This window comes from Triturus cristatus, chromosome 3_2, assembly GCF_964204655.1.
Source record: "Triturus cristatus chromosome 3_2, aTriCri1.1, whole genome shotgun sequence".
In the NCBI taxonomy this organism is placed as follows: domain Eukaryota; kingdom Metazoa; phylum Chordata; class Amphibia; order Caudata; family Salamandridae; genus Triturus; species Triturus cristatus.
The window spans coordinates 976,653,537-976,677,867 of NC_140584.1; positions in this window are offsets into that span (position 1 = coordinate 976,653,537).

Genomic DNA, 24,331 nt, shown 5'->3' on the forward strand with positions numbered 1-24,331 from the left:
GCATGCTGGCAATAAACTACAATTTCCAACAGGCCATGAACTCTTCGTGCCCTAGAAAGATGGCAGCCATCTTGGATAATCAGGGCGAATGTTTCTCGTGGTTCTTGCTACAATGTGCTGAAGCCAGGACCTTGGCTACATGGATTTCTATGGGAAGAGCTATAGCTCTCCAGAGGTTTGTTTTGGATGGACAAGTGTATTATATCAAAGTATCCTGAAGTTGTGTTATAAATGAAAACACACTTTGAACATTTATCTGACCTGTTTCGACTGGGGTTAAATTCTACTTCCGGTACCCTGTGAAAAAAGAGGGCTGGCTCTCAAAGTGGACTACTATTTATAAATGTCAAGTACAAGTTCTTCAGAAGCCAAACAGAAACTATAATTCATCTTCCCCAAGAGTGTGAGTATTGACAAAGCTTGAGTTTTCAGGAATAATTAGTCTCTCTGGTTGTCAATCTGTTAATCTGTTGGGAATAAAGTTATGGTCCTCAGTTAGCTCACGAGGTATTAATGACTGTACTATAGAGTTTAATTTATATATTCCTACTGGAAGTACCTATAACTACCCTCTTAAAGAAATGTTGCAATTTATACAAAGATAAGCAAGACAATACAAATATTGGTGATTTGTGATTTTAATGCAAATATTTTGTATCAAATAATGCAATTTATATCAGATGAAGAACAAGAAATAGCAATGTTTATTTCTTGTATAGGTTTGGATAATTCCCTAAATGCTTGCAACTGATAAATAACCCAAGGGAAAATGCTTACGCCGTAACTAATGGAAGAGTAGAAGGTCCCTTTTCTACCATTGTTACTAGAAAATGAGTGTTAAGGAAAATCTTGATTCATTACATAATTATATCCTACAACATCTATCACCTAAACTATCATTAGACCATGGAAACCTTGTGACCATAACATAATTTTCAACACAAATCATATCACTCTACACAGCATTAATTGGAATTGTGATAGAGGTGATATTCGTCTTGTGGTTGCAATTAATCATACTTGCCAGTCAATGTTTCAATTTCAAAGAATCCTTCCTACCAAGTCATGGTGTATGGGACGCTTGGCCACTTGAGATGAGGTCTGACAATGTGTTAGACTTCAGGAAGAGACGGAACACCTGGCTTTCAGCTCATAATAAACCTGGTTGGGTTTATGTAGGCGCTGAGGACAATCTGTGAGCCAGTGGAGTTCTTCAATGTTGCTACTTGAAGGTTAGTGGCGACCTCTAAACAGCCAATTAATGTACAGGAAGATGAAGTTGGCACTAAAGTCAAAGGGAGCGTAAAATGGTCTCCAGTCTCCATTAATGCATCAGGAAGTGATGCTGAGGCTATTTTCAAGCTCGTAATGTGTAACATATTAAGGAAAAGGCTTACAAGGCACAAGGAGTATTTAAAAAGGCACGGAAGTACTAGGCTTGGCGCTTAATCCATGAAACTGTAAAGGAGAATAATCATCAGGTCTACTAGCTTATTTATCAAGGACTGGATGTTATGACAGTCTTTCTAGTTCCTTTTTCATTGCCCGAGGAAAGAGCAACCCCTCCAAGTAGCCTTTGGTCTTCCCTGCATTTAATATATACATGAAAGGTTTAAGATTGCCTTCATAATAGGGTTTCAATTAGGAGGAAAGAGCCACAAAGGGCAGTAAAAATCAACTTGGCAATATTGTAGTGCTTAATTTGAGCCAGTGGTTACAGGTACTCGGCACCTGCACTTTATTGTCAACACTCACTCTTATGACAGACTTCCACTTGCTGGCACTGTTTGTCTTAGTTTTTGATGAGTACAATAGCTGTTATTTTTTAATTAAAGACACATTAAAAAAAAAGTCACTTATACCTGCCACCCAAAGCTATAACAATAGCTAGATTGGCATGTATTAGTCATGTTAAGGTATATTTAAAGTCTGAATTGTCACACTTGTATGAGTGTGATGGCTTGTAGTGATAGTACTCTCACTGGCAGAGCTAGTGAGAGCAATGGCTGGTGCAAGTTGCAGTGGTCTCCTGACAAGGGCCCTGACACTTCTTTTTCTTTAACAGGAAAAACACTGCAATATTGGTAGTTCTTGATCGAAAATGACTGACGCTGAAGTTTATAAGAAAGTCAACAACACTACCCTGAGTCAGAGTAAAGAAGAGCCTAGTTTATAGTCTTCCTGACCAGGAAATTTAATAAGGGATACTGCTGCCGAAAAAGTAACCAAAGTTCTAGGACAATAAGTATCAAGGAGGGCAATGAACATGACGAAATATAGATGTGTTGCGCTGTATCCTTCTCTGACTCAAGCCTTCTTACATATGGCCCATGCAACAAACAACATCACAGGAAAAAAGGTTGGAATTTATCTTGGATTGGAAAACTCTGAATATAAACATTGGAGAAGCCCTCTGAAGCCCACCAAACACAAGAGAGCCTCCAAACAGGCCAGTTGGTACACCACAGACCTGAGAACCAAGAAACACAACTGCAAGCGACGTGAAAGGAAATGGCGCAACAGCAAGAAGCCCACAGACCAAGCAACATTCCAGACATCCCTCAACCAATACCACCAACTCCTGAAAGAAATTAAATGGAGCGCCCTTGCCTACCGCATCTAAGCCAGTTTGAACCACAGCAAAGATGTCTTTAACATCGTCAGCCACCAGAAAACATAATCACCCTTTCCCAGGAACTCTGTGGCACCCTGGTGGGCTTCTTCCATAACAAGACCTCCACCATCAACAAAACTTAGAACCCCAACCCACCACGCCAACGTCCTCAGCCTCCTCACTCCCACAGATGAAAAACCCGACCACCTGCTCACCATTTGGAATCAGCTCATCACACAAGACACCACAGCCATCATGGACTCTGCCCACTCAGGAGCACCCATGGACCCCTGTCCTCACCAAATCTTCAACCTCGGGGTCAAAATTATCCGCTACAAGCTCACCACCATCGTCAACGCATCCATCCCCACAGTCCTCTTCCCCGAAGAATGGAAACATGCAGAAGTCAAACCTCTTCTCAAGAAACCATCCGCCGACTCAAGGGAACTCAAGAACTACCATACTATCTCTCTGCTCCCCTTTCCCACCAAAGTCCTCGAAAATGCCACCTACCTCCAACTCACAGAACACCTAGAGAACAACAATCTTCTGGACCCCTCTCAATCCGTTTTCTACACCAAAGACGGCACCAAAAATGCCCTGATTGTTTCGACCGACAAAAGCAGAACCCTCCTTGACCAGCGAGAAACGGCCACCCTCATTCTCCCCGAACTCTCAGCAGCATTCAATACAGTATTCCACCACACCCTTATCAAGAGGCTTTACCAATTTGGAATCCAAGGAGATGCCCTCAAATGGATCGCCACCTTCCTTGCCGAAAGTTCCCAGAGAATCTCCTACCAACTTTTGCCTCGGAACCCAAGATCATCATCTGCGACATCCCTCAAGGCTCGTCCCTCAGCCCTACACTGCTCAACACCTACATGATCCCCTTGGACTACATCGTTAGAAGACATGGGCTAAACATCATATCCTATGCTGACGACACCCAGAGCATCCTCTCGCTGTCCACCATGTTGACTAACTTCCACAGGTGCATTACGAGTGTCGCCGACTGGATGAAAGACAACTTCCTAAAACTCAACACAGACAAAACAGAAGTGCTAAACTTCGGGGAACAACACCTACCCGTTGAACGACTCCCGTTGGCCTTCCAAACTAGGACCCTCACCCACTCCGACAGACCATGCCCGCAACCTTGGCATCAACCTGGACAGCAAGCTCACCATAAAAAGCCAGATCAATGCAGTCTTCTCTGCCTGCTTCCTCACTCTTCGGATGCTCGGTAAGATCTTCAAGTGGCTCCCTGTCAACACCAGGTGAACTGTCACTCAAGCCCTAGTCACCACTTGGCTGGACTACGGCAACGCACACTAGGTAGGAATTACCTCACACCTCCTAAAGAGACTGCAGGTGCACAGAATTCAGCGGACAGACTCATCCTCGACCTCCCAAAACGGACTCACATCACTCCCTTACCCCAAGAACCTGCACTGGCTTCCCATTCAGAAGAGATTTCAATTCAAGATGCTGATCCACACCTGGAAAGTCCTACACAACCAAGAACCAGCATACATCAACCACTGCCAGAAGTTCCACCTACCCTCAGACACCCGCACTCTGCCTTCCTCTCCCTCACTCACACCCCCCCCACATCTGCAGTAGCAACAGTTGAGGATGCTCACTCTCCTACGTCGCTGCGAAGTTCACCTCCGGACCTCATCCTCTCTGCCGGAATTCAGGAAAGGACTCAAGACCTACCTGTTCATCTGAACCCTCCCTAGCAGCAGGGTTCTCAGTGCCTGGATACCCTCACGGGTGATTAACCGTACTTTATAAGATCTGTTTGATGACGTTGTGAAGCAACCATCTTGGATAGAAATGGATTTAAGGTTATTTGTATCCATGCCTACTTCTTCTCGAAATGGCAGCTGTAAGAAGAACCTTATGTTTGACATCCTTCTCCCTCGCTGCTCCCACACTTCACCACCCGATTCTTAATGTCATCGATTTGCTCTGCCGGGGTAACACCAATGCTGATTGAGCAGAGTGGGAGCAATCTTCTTACTGTGCACCGAGTCAGAGAATAAAGCGAGCACGAGAGGCCAAACAGGCACGCCGCTGAAGCTTCCGGGAAGTCTCATTCCTGGGTTCAACAATATTATTGCGAAAGTATTGGAACATAGGTTGATAGCACATTAACTATATTACTAAACTAAACTCTAGGATTTGGACTTCAATAGAAGAGTTTGATGCTTATGTTACTTTAATCTGAATAAGGATACATGCCATCCTACCTTTTTTTAGATTCTGGAGCATCCTCTATTAAGACTGTGAAAAGTTCGGGCACAGAGGAGGTTGGTAGACTCCTTATCACACCTAGGAAAAAGAGAATAGTGAGATGGGGAATTTTCTTGACCTCACTTTTCAAGGCGTGGTGCATTCCCAGGATCATACTAGACTCCGGGGAAGGGATTATTTTATTGCCTGTGCATGAAATATAGGCACTTAACTTCCCCAAGAGCTTTCAGAAAATTGCTTTTACAAGATGTAGAGGGGAAGCCTTATCTGTAAACAATTGCTTGAGCAGCTTTTGTTATGAGTTAAAGCTGTGCATTTTATGGCAGCTGAATAATAAGAATTTAAAGCCAGACCTTCTACAGTGGAGAGCGTACAGCGTAGCCAATGATACTGGATAAATATTCAAAATTGCAGAACCTGTTTACGCTGCGATTATTGATTTCTCCACATCCTTTGACCGCGGAGGTAGAGCAGTCATGTCACATAAGCTCGCCACTTTACATATCCCATCGGGCTTATAAAAGCGTCTTGTAGCTCTACACACTGGCACTTGGTCTATGATGTTAATAGGAGCCTGAGCGGTCTGAAAGCACGAACCCCAATTTACAAGGGGTAAAAGCAAGGGTGCTTGTTTACATCATTGCTGTCCTCCCTATCACGCAATCATTTCTACTTTATTTTTGAGGGTGCAAGGACATACCCCCTCATTTTGGAAACTCCAAGTTGCACATTTGAATGAATGCTGACGAGATTATTATTCATTTTACATTAATAGAAGTGTAGATTCTAATTTATGCTAGAACTAACATTGAAAAACATAGAGGCTTTTCCAAAAGAGGCATTCTATTCATGGGAAGTAAGAATGCTGTGGAGAGAGTAAAACAGTACGGGGCTGTTCACATAGGCATTTCTGTACACACTCTTACATGCCTTTGTGAATTTTCAGGGAATGTTCCTATACAGTTATTAAAATAGAAAGCACTGTGTCCCCTCTGCACTGACAAACAAGAGTATGTAAAAGAGTACTCATGCAGTACTGACTATGTTACTCATAAATGCTTTTATGAATTAGCCAAGTAGGGTACCTAGAGTTGACCATTTCTGATAATACAAGCCACTCTCCCCATATGAAGCAATTACTTGTGTAAGCCATCCCTATTAAATGGGGGAGGGGGGATTCTATGGGTGAAAGGCACCTCCTACATCTTTGCTGTTGATTCTTTAGCAGATGGAAAATGCACTTTTTTGATGCAATGGAAGGCAACATCTTGAAAACGTTGTTCTCTGTAAATACATCATTCCCAGTGCAGACACTCTGCCTGAAAGGAGTAATGGTGAGTGTAAAATACAAGGCACCAGGAGCTCTGGTCGGATAGTGCTTCTGAATAATTCTTAATGAGTCAGTCAGTCAGCACTTTACGTGATTTAACTATGGTAGTGCATTTAGCGAATTCAAGGAAAGGCACACAGTTTATAAAAGTTTATGTATGCATTATCTTAATTACATTTGAAAAACTCAGCAGTTATAAGGTTCAGAAATGAAATCAGCTATAAAATAAAATCTCTACTGCAGCTGCCTTCTATCGAATAGAAATTATTGTAATAAAATATTACCTTGAAATAATTGCAGAAAACTGCAATTTATAAATTGGTATTTTACTAATGTTACTTACACATAAACCTGGGAGTTGTTTCCTGATATCTTAGAGGTGTAGTGCCAGGCCACTGCTCAAGAGTGTAGAGGGAAGATGGGATGGACTCGCTCAGGGTCAATGTATGTGTCCTCTTTGTTAAGTCGGAAAACAGAATGAGAAGCATGTGCTTCGTGTGTCCTTCGTATAAGCTCCCAGAACAAAGTTCTTACTTCCATTGTTTGTTTATTTAAAACTTATTTTATAGAACTAAGGTTGTGTTACACTCTGTAATGACTCCTCCTTGACCTATGGTTTCCTATGCAATTCCTTTTTTTTGCTTCATACATTAATATTATTTAGTATCTATGGGCTACATTATGGGTAGTTATATGTATTCTGGGGCAGGCACAGTGTTCTGATTGAATGAGTTGTATCTTTTAACTGGTCACTTTCAGGTAACTACTTTTTTCTTTTGCTTTTACTTTCCTACTTATTCTTGGGTAAGTTGGGTTTGTTCTGACCAGGAGCATTTCTGTCCAACAGTGCTCCGGTCGATAGTATGTATGAGTTATACCCTTTCACTGCTCACGTTCATATAACTTCTATTTTTTAACTTTTCTTTAATTATTGTTCTTCACCTTCATTTCGCACCGTATTGAAGGAAGTACAGCTGCCCTTGCTGGGGCTCGAGCTTACGACCAGCAAATCAATCGTCCACGAGCATCATTCATGTCTTTGAGCCATCCTGCCTAGCACCAAAACAACTCCTTTTAAATGTGAGCATTGTTAATATGCAATCTGCAGACAAAGACTGCTTCAGGAAGCTGGTTTTCTTTTCTCACCTTAATGTGGAATTGTACCTTCCCAAATATAATTCCACGTGTTTAGTTTCAAGCACCAATTAATACATCAAACCGACTCCAAGTACCATGCACAGAGCCACAGAGACAACATTGAAACTTGCACCTGCGTTGCTGCTACTTCTATATTTTCTATTTGTAAAATTAAAATGATGAACTAGTGGTGTAACATTAAAAGAAAAATAATTCAACATTGGTAGCACCGAGTGCTTCATTCGGGCGGGTGGTTACAGGTGGGGCCCAAAAGCACTCATTTCTGGTTACAGGCACTTCATTTTCCTCTTCAGACTCAAATCCGGAGCAAACAAGAGAAAAACACAAGAGTAGGAATGGAGAAGGAAGGGAAAAAGGAAATCAATTACAAAAGGAGAGAGCAGGGATGCAAAAGAACCTGTAAGAGTGAAATAAAGTGGTGGTGAGTGTATGGCAATGAAAGAAAGAGTCAATGAGGTGGAATCAAGCAGCCTTGATATTCAGCAATCCCGACATTAGTTGGCGCTGGCTGCGGGCTTCTCAGAAAAACGTTGAGCACCGGCACTTATTAATTTTCAATTTAGGTACTACAGACACCTCTCCTGAATTGAACTCAGGACCACCAAGTAAGAGTGTGAGCAGACATACCACTAGGCCAGTGGCTCTTAACCTGTGGCCACAGGACCACTTGGGGTCCTTGAAGCCTACTCACGGGCTCCGCAACTGCTTAGATAATTAAATAATATTAACAGATCAATTAAGTGTATATAAATAAAGAAGTAAAATGCACAACTGAAACTTTCAAAACATTCTGTTAAAATTTGGAACTGGTGGCTTAATACTAAGGGGCTCATTAGAATGGCAGGCAGAGGCACAACTGTGGTGCTGACACAAAATGACCTTTTCTGCACTCCAGCAACGGTCTTCGCACCCGCCATAGTACAATGGGCAAACATAGCCCATTTTCCATCCGCCGCGGAGTGACGTGAACCACCAGAAATGTGCGCACGCCACCGCGGCGGAGGGAGCCAATTGAGACCCGGAATGACGTCCCATCTGCCGTACAAATCACAATGCCCCAAACAGCCCATCACACCGCAGCGGAGAAACCACCCACCCGGAGACCGCGGAAGCACGACAGCGGAGCTCGAAACCAGACTACCGGTCCCCTCAACCCGGTCCAGACCGCAATGGATCCAGCTCTTCAAGCCATTCCGGTGCTGTACCTGATCCACTACCAGGAAATAATGGACCGTTGCGGACAACACCGCAGGTACGCAATTACACAACTCCACACACAACCACAACACAAAACTCCTGTGCTGATATACGGTTCCTGTCCACATCAGACACTCTGGTGAGGACAGGAACATATGCCCTAGTATACCCACACATCTCCTATCTGTCAGAAATCCACACCTCCGCATACGGGTCACAAATCAACTGCAAAATCACTGCAATGTCCCAGTCACGTCACCGCAGCGGTCAACACGTGGGAAATCCAGCGCACAATGTAGTAGGCAGGGCAGGCGCCAGGCATGGGCAGTCCGTAAAGAGTTACAGGGCTCCACCTCCACCCTGCACACACTACGCTTGCCACACCCATTTGGGAACATGATGTGTGCTCCTCCTGTGCCCCCCCTGCACAATTCATCTGCCAGATGTTGCCAGACCCTGCACCTCACACACCAAAGGACAAGGGAACCTGTCTTGGAAGGTGGGGGTGAAGAGGAACACCCTGCACAGAAGCTCAGGGGCTGGACAACCCTCCTCCTCACACCTACCTCCCACTCATGTGAAGCAAACTGAGTGTAATCACACAATGAAGACTCATACTGTCTATGAACATCCACTGAACTGTTCACTCACACTGCCTGTCAAGTCACACACAAACACCCAGCACTGACACCCAGACACATACTCATACCATAGCTCAGCAGCAATGGAGGACAATGAATGGGCTAGCCAAAATTGAAGTGGACAGTGCTGGAAAACCATGGAGCAAGCCACAGAGCATCTGTACATCACATGCAAGAGAAGGAACATATCACACCACCCTTAGGCCATCAAATCAGACATGGGTGTCACAGTGAGTGAAAGTAAACCAAAGTGACCCCTGTGCAACAACTCAGGGAGTCATCAAGTCCAGCCATGCATAGGTACAGGAATGATTGGAAGTGTCTGAAGTCATAAAGTGAACAGCCACACATCTGTCTCAACTTACTTGATATGTGTATGTCATCAGCACAACGCACATGGCCCATTGACACACTCCTTGACTGTCAAACACAAGTAGGACCTTCACACATACCCATCCTCTACCCACCTCACACCTGCAGCACTCAACACCTGTGAGAAACACACATAATGGTCAAAATGGTGTCCTCTGAGTTCAATGACAACCAATCCCACTCCCTGGGGTGCATCCACAAACACCACACTCACACTCAGGGATGCCTGAACCAATGCAGACACAGAAACAATGGCCAAACACAAAGCTCACAAACAACATACACAGAAGTACAACAAGCCCATACACGGGCAGCCAAACAGTGGAAAGGCAATGAGACCCTAGACAGAACAGGAGTACACAAAAATCAATGATAAACACTAACTGTGATCAAAGGGACAATCATTTAACACAGACAGAGACACCACACCACCCATCAAGTGGACAAGGTGCCATATTGTACCACAAGCATGCACATGCACAATGCTGAAAAGTGACAGGTCAAACACAGGAGGACAAACCACCAATGTGCACTCAGAACAAGCCCAGCAACAAGAATACACCTTGCTGCATGTGACAGACACACAAGTAATGCATACCACACCTGCAACACACATCTGAATGTATCACACAGCAATAACCACTCACACACAACGTCATGCAAATAGAACATCCCACACACGTAGCATCTGTCAGTAGAAAGAGCCAACGCAGGCCAAACACTGCATTCATCCACAACAAAAACACAACAGATGCACAGACCAATCCATCACAATGCAAACTCATCTGCACCTCAGGGGGATGCACAACAAGCAAGTACAAAACAACATACACTAACAACACTGCATGCACACCAAACAGTGTGTGCACACCAACCCAATCAGTAGCACACACATCTGAGTGCCACACCATGTACCCCCACAACTCAAATCAGCACAGCACACAGAGAACATCACACTCAGGAAGGGTAGCAGTACCTCTGCAAACACACATACAGCTTACCCATCACCCACAGATGCACAACTCAGGGACATCAAGGTGCAAACAACATGACCTGAGGACTCTGCTGCCCAAACATCTGCACTGCACATGAGCAACCATGACAGCAAACCAGTACAAGGAAATAACACATAACTAATTGGGAAACTGTCCTGAGTAGCACATTGGTCCTGTACACAGATCAGCCTCACTGAGGATAGTGTCACACTATGAAGTGGGGGGGACGCTCACACACTCGCAAGCCATGGGGTGGAAGACATGAGATTGAAGTGGTGTGTACTTCAGTAGTGTACAGGTGAGCAGTGTACAGTACACAAACACTTAGAGGAGTTACTCACAATGTGTAGGCATCAGAGGCACATATAGGGGATGCCATGACTCCACATATCACATACCATACTGGAGCCAACAATGGGTCAAGTGACAGCAATGCGTGAGAAAACTCACAAATTATGTCAGTGTGGCTGAGCAGGTCTGCACAGTTTGCACAAACAGTAACAAGACACATATCTGATCAACAAAACACAACACAGACTTGGCAGTCACACACTTTGCATACTCACGACTGGCAGCAACAACAAGTAGGTGTCCCCCAGGAGTGCAAGGCCACACCCACACACTGCACAGTGCCCCAACTACAACTCCTACATGTGCCCACAATATGAAGCACATGGCAGACAAATGAAACAAACAGGCACTCAGCTTCTGGGCCATACATATGTGCAGTTGGCATTGCAGGGGCACACACACATCGACACTACTGACTAAGTCACCCCTTCACACTTTATGACCACACAAGTGCACACATCCAAATGTACCCATGTGACTAGGAAGACAGGCCATCACAAGATGACCATACATCAACACTGCTGTTCACACAACAAGCAAGATCACACAGATATGATGGACCCTGGCCAGCCCGCAAGTAATCCTGTGGATATAGTTCACCTTTGTTGTGGTATAGCATCATAACATGACATTTGTACAATTTAGAAACCATGACCATGTGATGAGTATGACAATAGTAGATCATCACAAACACCCATCACTGCATCCTCAAGCCTCAGAATGAAGAAGAACTAAAGTGCCCCTCATCACTGGCAAACCATGAAAAAGTAAAAGAAGCAACTGGCAATGTTAAAGTGGCATACAGAGCATTTGTCACATGCAACCATACCCATACAGAAAACACTTTTATTTAGCAAGGACACTGACAAAGCAGACAACAGGAGTAACTGTCTTTATTACATATCACCAAGATAGGCATGAGAAGTAGACAACAGCAAGGCCATTGGCCAGTCCATAGTGCAAAGGAGGGACATGTGTGCATGAGAACCTGCACAGGGAATGGGCATCCAAAGTTACAAACAGCAAGGCTAGTGGCCAGTCCATAGTGCAAAGGAGGGACATATGAACATGAGAACCTGCACAGGGAATGGGCATCCAAAGTTACAAACAGCAAGGCCGGTGGCCAGTCCATAGTGCAAAGGAGAGACATATGAGCATGAGAACCTGCACAGGGAATGGACATCCAAAGTTACAAACAGCAAGGCCAGTGGCCAGTCCATAGTGCAAGGAAGGGACATGTGAGCATGAGAACCTGCACAGGGAATGGGCCTCCAAAGTTACAAACAGCAAGGCCAGTGGCCAGCCCATAGTGCAAAGGAGGGACATGTGAACATGGGAACCTGCACATGGAATGGGCGTCCAAAGTTACAAACAGCAAGGCCAGTGGCCAATCCATAGTGCAAATGAGGGACATGTGAACATGAGAACATGCACAGCACAGGGAATGGGCATTAAAAGTTACAAACAGCAAGGCCAGTGGCCAGTCCATATTGCAAAGGAGGGACATGTGAACATGAGAACCTGCACAGGGAATGGGTGACACCGTACACTGCCCTGGGAAGCAACCCAGCTCTGGGGATACAGATGGGCAGTCCTGGCACGACTGTGGGAGAGATGGCTTTGGGAGGGGGACTTTGCCTCAGACTTGGCTGTCTGTAGAGCTGGGAGGTGGCTGATTGTCGGGGACCGTTGGAGGTCTGGACCTGGGAGAGGGAGGACCAGCTGAGGTAGAGGCAGCAGTAGCTTTGGGAGCCGAAAGGCTGCTTGGACCGGGTGGCATGGTGGCACGGGGAGATGGAGACATGCTGCCATGAGACACAGTGTGTGAGGGAGAATGTGGAGGGCTGCCTTTCCACTTCTTGGAGATTCGATAGGTAATAATTGTCTTGGTAGGAGTGGGAAGTGGGGCGGGCACAACAGCCTCACTCTCCACCACAGGGTGGTTGCCGAAGGGACTGGAGCTGGTCTCTGAGCCTGTGACAGCTAAATGGCTGCTGTCACTGTGGAGGACAAAGACTGGACAGCTCTGTGTAGCGCACCCAAGTCAGAATGAATGCCCTCCATGAAGGCAACTACTTGTGCCAACTTCTTGTCATGATCCTGGAAGACATTCAGGAGAGTAGTCTGACCCACACACAGCTAGCGCAAAAGGTCAAACACCTCAACACTGAGGGCAGCAGGGGAGACAGGGGCAGCGGTGCATGGGGGAAGGACACTCTACCCTTCTTACTGCTGCGGGCACGGGCAGCACTAGTGGAAGTTGCCGGGAGGGTGGGCACTAGACAATGTGTGCTGGAAGAAGAGGCAGATTTCCCACTCCCTGTGCCCGCCAACATCGAGGAGTCACCGCAAGTATCAGATGACGTTGAGGTTGGTGTTTCTGGGCATGATTCTTCCAGGGCACTCCTGTCCCCCTCCGAGGCGCCGATCACATCCGTGTCAGTGAGATCATGTGTAGCAGTCGTGCCCAAAGCTTCACCACTGGTGTCCGTCCCCGGTCATTCTGTGCCCTCGGTAGATGTTGCAGGAGACAGAGAGGGCGGTTCAGTTTAGTGCCATACTCACAGACATGATATTCAAACAAAGTACAAAACAAGATGATGATACCCCATTTTCCACACACCCCTATGCAGTCTGCATGTGCAACCTTAATGAAAAAATCAAAAGATGCATGGTAACATGCATACTTGGCATGAAAGACCCATGGGATGTTCACACTGCCAAAGAGCTTGCCCGTGTCTCCATATAACCTGACATACAGATTCCTATAAGCATACCTACGTGCCCGTAGGTGAAAAAGATATACATCTCAGCATGTTGTCACAGTCACATATGGAGTCACTTTGAGGGGACAACACAGAAACAGACTCCCAAATGTCCTTTCGAATTGGCCATAAACTCCTGCTATCCACCATGTTGTGCTTTGAAGCACAACTACAGTTGCACATTGGTGTCATATGTGTAGTTCTCACAATTTCGAGGTCAGGCACTGCACACATCGACGAAAGCACACTAAGATGAGGCACACTGCCGTTCACTGCCCACTGATGTCCATGACTCCCCTAATGCAGCAGATGCCATAAGGCCACAGCTGTACTCAACATAGAGGCCACTTACAAGCCATAGCATCACACTAGAAACATCACAGAGCTACGTACTGGCTCAGGTTTGGGTACATGCAGTTACCCACACCCAAATTCACACTTCGCAGAATACTCACCCCCAACTTGCTGCTGATGGGCCCTCAAACGTCCATCCAGCTCTGGATGTGTCACTGCCAAGATGTGGGCCATTAGTAGTGTCATGCTCTTGCGTGCCAACCTGCCAATCCGAGGGATGAACGGCCCAGCATCATCTCTGCCACGTTTTTTCTCAGTCGGCAGATGTCATCCCACCTCTTGTGACAATGTGCGTGCCGTCGGTTGGAGACACCCAGAGCTCGCACCTTGCGTGTGATGGCCCTCCAGAAGGCCTTACGTTGGTGGACTTTAAGCTGCAGGCATGGGAGACAAGAGAAGGAAATATCATTAACAATGGTTTATGTACCACTGTGTCTCAGTACAGGAGCATGCACAAACTTAGCGCAGCTATTCAGACATGTTTCGCAGGAACCATACAGCATGACACGTAGTGCATTAGCACAAGACAATCGTACCCAAATGCATACAGGTATGAGCATGGACACAGTACCGGTCATCTCATGCACACGCAGAATGCCAGCACAGAAAGCAATGTGAAGAAGGCCCACATCTGCAATGCAGTTTGGGAGGGAGGAAGACATACATCACATTGTAAATGATGTTTCAGGGCTGAATCACTGTGTCCAACAATGCACACCCCTCAATGTCCTTGGGCTGTGAAAGGCTCACTGTGTCATGGAGGTCACATTTAGGGATATGATCTAACATTCTCACACCCTTCTCACAAGGTCTGTCTCGTGCAATCCACAGGCCTAAGATAGCTCATTGAGGAATAGGGTGGCAGACAACACAAATGACACACTCTGTCCATTCAGTAATGGCTCCCTGTCAAATTGGGCAGTAACTGGGGGCTCACACTGAGGTTTAACCTCTTCCATGCGCATGACGGCCGGGAGCCGTCACGTGTCATGGTGGGCGTGTGCGCACAACGGCTCCCGGCCTTCCGAATCCCCGCCCACTAATAGAAACGCCCACACAGCGCGGGAATTCCCCGCGCATGGAAGGGGTTAACGTGGGCCATCAGAACAGTCACATGCATGTACAATGTGAGAGGACAAACAGTTCCTACACATGCGAGTCAGTACACATAATGAAAATTATGGAAGGGGGATGTTTCCGAAGTACAACAATCTGCTGTGTCATATGGGAATTTCCACTAAGAGTGTCACCCTCAGGCATTTCACTTGTGTGCATACTGCTCACAGATCCATGATGGCAATACAAAGTCAAACACACTTCCATAAGTACCCTCTGGACGGAAAGTCTTTGTAATGTCACAAATGAGCACCTCATGGACTCAAACATCCATTAGCACAGGCAACGTCTGGTCTGACTTCCACTTTACAATCTTGCAGTGTCACTGTATGGCTGCAAAAACACTGCATGTCCCTCCCATCATAAAATGCAGTCCGGGAAAATGTGTAAATCAGGCTACAAACCCCATTTTCCAGAATTCAGCATGCTAGGCAGTGTATCACACAAACCCACACTCACAGGCGCATACTGCAGCAGATCAACTTCATGTGTGCACTCTCACTTCCACTCTGAAACACTTACCATGACATCTTACTGCCCAGGCCTAGAAGAGTGTCAGTCAGCAGTGTCTGGAGGCAGTGGAAATGTGTGGCTCTCTCCCACACATATATAGCCCCCTGGGGTTGTTTCAGTGGTACTCAGCTGCTGCAATTGTTGTTCCAGATCAGCTTTTTTCAAATGCATCCAATGCCGGCCCCACGGTAGCGGAGCACGCCTACCGCGATTTTTAAAAGTGCATTTGCCTACCGCAATTGCGGTTCCCATTGGCTGTAAGGGCATGGACATTGGCGGTGACACACCGCAGGGGCCAGGCGGTCATTCACGCGATTTGGATGCTTGACATTGGTGCCCATGGCTGTGATTGTGGTGGCGGAGCACACCAACCACCATTTTCCAATGTGTATATCACTACCGCGATTGCGGTTCCAATTATCTGTAAGGGCATGGGCACTGGCGGTGACACACCTCAGGTGCCAGGTGATAGTTCCCGTAATTTGGCTGCTTCACATTGGTGCCGTTGGCTGTGATTGGTGTGGCGGTGCACGCTTATGGCACCTATGGACACATCATGCTGTAGCAATGAAAATGGCCAGTTCTCAACATTGAACCGTAGACACGTACTATGAATCATGTCACCAGATAGTGCAAACCAATGCCAGTGTAACATTTAGCCCACTGCTGACTACACATGCCATGTCAGTGCACAGGATTGCAAACATTGGCATGTACTCCCTCACATGTCACTTATGATATTGTTGTGAATGAACACAGATCTGTGCTGTGATGGACTCTCAAATATGTACACATGTCAAAGTGTGAGATGGCTAAGCAACACACAGTAATGAAGGTCTGACTACATAATATGCCTATTTCACTGTGTACATTGCTGAGCTCCTGTACATACTTGATCTTTGTGCACACACTGTGCTCATTGTGTTGTTAATGTGTGCCCTGTCCAATTTAAGCAAGAAGGTGTGGCAGGTACAGCAGCTACATAGAAGCCAACATTGTTGCTGTTTCAGACATGTGCTGTGTTAACTACTCTCAGGGCTGGTGACACAAGATGTTGAAATGTACCTTTTGGCATTCACATAGTCTGAATCTGTTTTGGGGGTACTCACTGTGTGAATACTGGACAAGTGTACGACTACTTTAGATCAAGGTGTCCCTACATGTTACTTGTGCTGAAAGCTGTAGTTTCATGCCAGTCATTGTTGGCACTGTGTCAGTCAAAATGTAAGATGTAGTACCCATCTCAGAGTGGAATTGAATTGACATGTGCCCCTTTCATCTCACCTAGAAGGCAACCAAATGTGCATCGTTGATTCACAGTGCTTGCGGACATCATACGTAAGTTCCGTTTGGATCGACCTACCCTTCAAGACCTATGTGCTCTGTTGGAGCCCCATCTGAGGCATCACAGAACCTATCCGACTGCTTTGACACCAACGTTTAAGGTGATGACGGCCTGCATTTCTTTGCAACTGGTTCGTTCCTGTACACGGTGGCCAGCGCAGGTGGGATGTCTCAATCAATGTTCAACATGGTGCTACGTGATGTCCGGTCCGCTATGATGACCTACAAGGACAGATACATCCATTTCCCCAAGAGACATGAATTGGCGACTGTGAAGGGTGATGTTTATGACCATGGCCACATCCCTAATGTTGTTGGTGCCACTGGCTTCACACATGTTGTCCTGGTTCCACCACAGGCACGTGAGCACATCTACAGGAATAGGAAGCATTTCCATTCCATCAATGTGCAAGTGGTATGCCAGGCGGATATGATAATCTCACATGTATGTGTCAAATATCCAGGATCAGCCCATGACTCCTACATCCTGCATAACAGCATCATACCACAGCTGATGGCAAATCTGCATCCAGAGCGTGCGTGAATTGTGGGTGAGTATGCAGAGTCAAGTAGCATGCTGTATGTGTAACATGATGTCCTCTGCCCCAGTTTTATCACAAAATTGGTCTGTGTTTCTCACACCTAGGTGACTCTGCATATCCCAACCGGCCTTGGTTGCTGAGCCCACTGCGGAATCCCAGGATCCCGGGTGAAGTCCGCTTCAATGATGCCCATGGGAGGACACGTTGTGTGGTGGAGCGTACTTTTGGTCTCCTGACCAAGACCGGAGGTGCACTCATGTACTCTCCCCAAAAGGTGTGTCAGATAGTAGTAGTATGCTGCATTCTCCACAACCTGGCCTTGCGCAAAGAGATTCCCCTTCTCCCGCATGATGATGAGCAGCCGAGGCCCCCGCCTGCAAACCCACACATGTCCAGTGACGAGGATAGTAGAAAGGAGGAAGGTGTCGACCTGCGTCAACAGCTCATCAACCGCTACTTCCCTTGAAGGTGAGTGACATTGTACAACAGTGCCATTGTCTGCTGTTTTTGTTGCTGTCGAAAATGGCCTAGGGGAGCTTTGTGACTGCTGCCTGTTGTTGGCTCTGTGTTGAGGGCTAGTGTTTCTGGGACAGGGTAGTAATGCACAGCTACATGATGTGTATGTCGATATTGTTGCTCATTGTAATGTGTGGAGGTTTGAGTGCACTGATATCAAGAGTTGTGTAATGTGTGTGATGGCATCACCTGACAAGTGAATGTTGTTCTCTTGTGTTTTCCTAGGTCCCTTCAGCCTCTCAATGCCTCAAGTCAATCAGTGCTCCTGGTACATTGTAATAAGAGTCAACATTGTGCATCCTGTGATAAAAATGGAGCTGACACGAAAACATAGGTGTGTAAAGAGTGTTTATTTACAATAAGTATATGTGACAGGGAAGTGATTATTTACAAAAAGGTGCAAAGTGAATCAATGAGTTGTCAGTGATGGTAGACGAGACAATAGAGTAGTCAGCATATTGATGTGGTGACACAGTCCAACAGACACCTGCCATCAACATGGCAGTGTGGGTAAGGATAGTCAACAAAGTCAATGGAAAGATGAAGAGAAGTGCCATCATGGCTGGCTCTTTGACTGGCGTTTGGCTGGTGCTTTGCCACGTGATCCTCTCTTGTTTTTCCTCGGATGGCCCCTTGAGCGTATGGTGGGGGGGCCTCTGCTGCGGGCTCAGAGGTGTCCTAGGCCTCCTCCTGTTCCAGCTCACCCCTCTGTGTGGCCGCAGGTAAGGTGGTGGGACTGTCATTCTGCGGGCAACTGGAGGGAGATGGAGCTGTCCTTTGGGCCGCAGGCCTGTCCCTCAGAACACCCACAAGCTGGCCCAAGAGGTCCACCATTTGGCCAATACGTGTGTCTATGGACCTCAGCAACAGGCAGAGCTCACGTGATTCTTCCAGAGCCTGGCCCGTGTGTCCCTGGGCTTGTTCGTATGCCCCAAGGACTCTGGCGATGTTGGCCAGGGCTTTGGTCTCAGTGTCCTGTTGATTTTGTCGCCCAGTTGCCCTCCCACCTGCCCTGCTGTCCCGGACCCTGTGGCGCCACCACTTGATGCACCCACGTACTCTCCCTCCTCAGATTGTGGGGTAGTGTTGGTATCCTCTGAGGCAGGGACAGTGTTGCAGGGAGCACTGGTGGTGGTGGAGGCCGCACAGGTCGTTACATCAGGGTCAGTGCCGTTGTTGTTGCTGAGGTGGTGGTGGTGGTGGGGACAGTGGGGGCCTGGGACCTAGTGCGCCCTGGCAGGCCTGTTGGGCCGGCTTCTGGGTCCGCAACCAAGGAATTTAGGGAGTCTACATCTGAGAGTCCATGTTCCCGGGGGGGGGGGGTGGAGACAGGTTGGTGTTGTCATCTGCAGCAGTTAATTCTCCTATAGAGCAGAGATTAAATGGTCATTGAAGTGCACCCCACAAGCTTGGTGTTAGATGTTTGGATGTTACATGTTATACACCACACAGTTTACATTGAGATCACTTTGATGACTGCACGGTACTGAGCATCATGACATGATGTGGGGGTACATACATTACTTGTCCATGGTATGACATGTCAATAGATACCATGCTCCATGTACAGATTGTGTGATTACGAGGACATGTCGTCATCTAACGAATAGCGGCAGAACTTTATGTGAAGCGTCTTTGTTGTTTACTCTGCATGGAAGGCATTCATTCTGAGCATGTACTAGCCATTGTTATCTCATGTATCCCTCTGTCATATCATGTTCTTTGCTTTATTTTTAAAACTGACCATGCTTGTTTTATTTTCATATGGGCCTTGATGCTCTGCCCCCATAGCACTTACAGATAGCATTCAGTGCTGTGCACGATTGTGCCCTGGATTTCTTCAACATGTGATTTGGTGAGTCAAACTTTAATTTCTGTGACAGTTACATACGCTTAGCTGTCTGCACATTGGAAGTGGCTCTTGGATCTATGCCAAGTTGGGTGGGATGTGAGGGCTGGTGTGGTAATATGACTCCATGCTTTTTGATAGGAATGGCAGGGTGCATGCACTGTCTACCTGCCTGTTCTGAGGCACAGTTGAGGGAAATTGCTGACACATGTTTCTGGGTGTGGGGGAGTGCTCCATCCTGCTAAGCTGTGGAAAAGGGGGCCTGGTGGGAGTTGTAGTGCTGCCTTGCCACCCACAACCACCCCTCCCTGTTGAGATGGCTACCTACCTGTAAGTTTGGTTGGTGAGAGACAATGGCTGCCACATGCTTCTGGGTGGGGGGAGTGCTCCATCTTGCTCAGCTGTGGGACAAGGGGGCCTGGTGGGAGTTGTGGTGTTGGCTGTGTGTACACATGCAACCCTGGGAATGTTGCTAGCTACCTTTGGGGTGATTCAGAAGGAGTGAATGTTACATATGTGAGGCATGTGTTGGGGAGTGTGTGGTGCACATGAATGCATTTGGGCCTAGGAGGTGTTGTTTTGTAGTTGTGCAAGACAGTACATAGCAATGTGATGGTAGACATGTGTTGTTACTTACCAGCCTCTACTCCCCAGCTATTCCTGTGAGACTCTCTGAATGCAGTCTGCCAAGCACCTTCTCCTCCCATGCGGTGAATGTTCTTAGTGGAATGGGAGGGCCGCTCCCAGTCTTCTGATCCCGCTTGAGGTTCTTGTTGTTCTTCTCTTTCACCTTGCTCTTGAGGTCAGACCACCGCTTCACAATCTCCTTCTTGGTACATGGAACAGTCCCTACTGCATTGACCTTGCTGACCATCCTTGCCCACATTTGTGTTCTGGTGGCTAATGGTGTCTGTGGGGTCAGGTTTCCAAACAATTGTGGTTCTACTCTGATTACATCATCCACCATGACTGACAACTCATTGTCAGTGAATTTCGGCTTTTTCTTCTGTGCCATGGTGTGTGGTGTGCAAATGAGTTAAAGGTGCAGGTGTGTGAGTGGTGTTGGTGATGTAAGTGGTGTGTGTGTGTATTGTTGTGCTGGTGAGATGTGTGGTGGTTTGCCTCTCCTTTGTGCTGTAGGGTTGTTTCCTTCAGTGGTGGAGTGTTGTAAAGGATTCCGGTCAGGGAAGGGGCTAGTTTTATACTCAGTTGTGTGGGTGTGTCAAAATGGAGTATTCCTGGTAATACACAAACCAGGCAAACCCGCAACGGACTGCAAATCTTATCATCTGATTTCCCTCCTCGCGGCAGAGGCTAAAATTCTGGCCAAGGTATTGGCCAACAGGCTTCTTCCGTATCTGACCGGATTGGTACACCCTGACCAGTCTGGGTTCATGCCAGGCTGCAACACTGCCTTAAATCTGTGCTGTTTGAATGGGGTTTTGGGACAAATTGACACCATAAAGGAAGATACCATTTTGCTGTCACTTGACGCACAATGGCTTTTGACTCCATTGAATGGGAGTTCTTATTCGCGGTTTTGGCCCGGATGGAGATCGGCCCCAAATTCATCAAATGGGTTAGACTCCTTTATTCTCAGCCAACTGCGCAGGTGGTGGTCAATAACCATGTGTCACAAGCGTTTCCACTGCAACGGGGTACCAGGCAAGGATGCCCCCAGTCACCCCTTTTTTTCGCGCTTGTTCTCGAACCATTGGCGGTTTGGATCAGGGGAGATCCGATGATTAGAGGGCTGAAATGGACTGACGACCATGAAGACCGTATTTCTCTATGCACGGATGACATCTTACTTTACCTAGCCTCACCCACGCGATCTCTCAATCAAGCTTTAAATATTTTCCGGGTATTTGGAGCCCATTCTGGATACACGGTTAACTGGTCCAAGTCGCAGTTGTACGTCCTTTGGGGTGACCCACCGCGTAACCCAAGGGGCTACAACATACCAGTGGCTTCACAGGGTTTTAAATACCTCGGCATTTTTGTCACCCCAAACCCGGTATTGTTCCATGAGTCTAACCTGCTCCCTCCATTGACCCGCCTCCGCTCTGACGTTAAGCTCTGGCATTCTCTTGCCCATACTCTCCTGGGATGGGCTACCCTTTTAAAATGCTGGCGCTACCGCGCTTTCTTTACGTGTTACAGAACTCCCCCAACACGATCCCCGATGTTTACTTCACTGAGTTGGAGGCCACTGTGCGGGAACTGCTCTGGGAGGGACGTGCCCCACGGATCGCCCTCAATAAGCTGACGATGGGATGGTGTGATGGGGCATTGAATTGCCTGATATTAAGCTATACTATCAAGCCTCTCAATTGATCTCCATCAATAAGTGGGCGCACGGCGTGCATGATTTCCCGAACTTTCGTACTGACCATTGGCTCTTGGGTAAGGGCGGTTAGAATCGGGTCCTCTACACAAACCCACGCAAACTTCAACTTACAGGGCCCATGGTGTGTACAGTAGAGACCTGGCATGGGATCAAGAAGAAATCGGGTTGGAATAACACACTCACTAAGGCCACCCCACTCTGGGAGCCCGACATGTTGTGCCAACTTAGTCAGCGCCCTGGATTTGATAAGTGGGACATGTTAGCAATCTCGTCGGTGGGCGACATGTGGGTGAAAGGTAAGCTAGCATCATTTGAAGATATGTAGGCTAAATACCACTTAGCTCGTACAGAGGCTTATAGATACCTACAGATTAGCCACGCGATTGCTGCCGCCCTACCTAGAGAGGGCCCTCTGGCTGCATCCACCCCGCTGGAGGATAGACTGTTACTTGACCCCATGCCGTCAAAGGCCATATCCCTCACATACAAGAAGCTTCTAAACAACCAACCTGACCCGATTACGCCAGCGCTGGGGGGTGGATCTGGGGGAGATCGAGGATGAGGACTGGCGTGATGCCCTGGCGTCCCCTAGGGAGGTGGCCATTCCGTTGCGCCTGCGTCTGGTACAACTGAAAATCCTACATGCGTTTATTTTGACGCACGCACACTGTTTAAAATGGGAATGACGACCTGACCCTCTGTGCCTCCAGCACTGTAATTTGCCAGGTACCTTCTTACATATATTGTGGGAATGTCCTAACATGCAAACATATTGGGGGAACATCATGAAGCAGATGAGAGGGCATATGGTAAATCTATGAAGGATACCCCCCGGCGCTGTCTACTCAACATGTGGGACGCCACGGATCTTTCACAGGCAGAACAGGCTTGGGCTTCAACTGGGTGGTCACTCGTGAAACGGAATATTGCGCAGAAATGGGGAGTAGCGACGGCCCCATATCGGAGGGACTGGGCTATAGACATGGACAGGTCAATGATTGCCGAAAAAGATGTTTTTAAGCACAGAGGGTGCCCCAAAAAATGGGACCATCAGTGGGGGAGGTGGAACAAATACAGAGGTGACTTTTGTGTATCCCCTACCTTTGAGCTAAAGTGAGATCGACGCCTTCTGCTGGAGGTCTCCGGATTTGAAGATACACTCCTGCCCTGATGAGAGGGCCATGCTTGCTTCATTGAATGTCAACGAAAGGGAAGGGACTCTTATCAGGAATGATTAAGTGCCCGGGTGCAGATTGCGACCTAATAGATATGCCATATTTTCACAGTGGACCCGTATACCGAAGTATCCAAGCAATGTACCATGTCCTTTTCCTTTTGCTCAATAAAAATTGTTTATAAAAAAAAAAAATGGAGTGTTCCTGTCAGGTGTGTTGTGTGGGTTGATCTGGGATTTGTATTTTTTTGGTTGCTATGGGGATGTGTCATTGGGGTGTGTTAGGTGTTTTTTGGGGCTGAGCCAGTTTGATGGGTACACTTGTGTGTGTTTTTTTGTCGACCGCTATAATTTATCCGGAGCGGCCTCTGCGGTGGGTATACAACTGCCCTTCCGCCGGCTCTCCCATTCATCACTGGTTGAGATCGCGGTGGTCTGAAACAGTGGATCGCTTCATTGTCACCTCAATGGTATCCTAATTTCACGTGCGGTCAATCCGCTGGGTGTGCGGCAGTTTTTCACCTGCTCCGCACACTACCGGCGGTCTTTTGTGGCATTGTTCCACCACGGTTGGATTTTTCAGGCGGTTAATCATAATCGGACCGCCGGTTTGGCTGCAGTACATGCGGACGGTTCATTTCCGCGTCCGCGACGGTCGGAATGGTTTTCCCACCGCCATCCTAATCGACCCCATAGCTCTTATCCTCATATTGATTTGTGGGAGCAGCGGAAGGGCATCAAATAGAATATCGTATGGATGATGAGTGGCCTCAATTGAATTTAGAAAAGCTCCTTATTAATAAACTCAAAAGTTTGATTTTTTTTATTTGTTTCTGAATTAGATAAAATAAAATATTTCATTTTTTGTATATTTGTTGGATGGCTGCT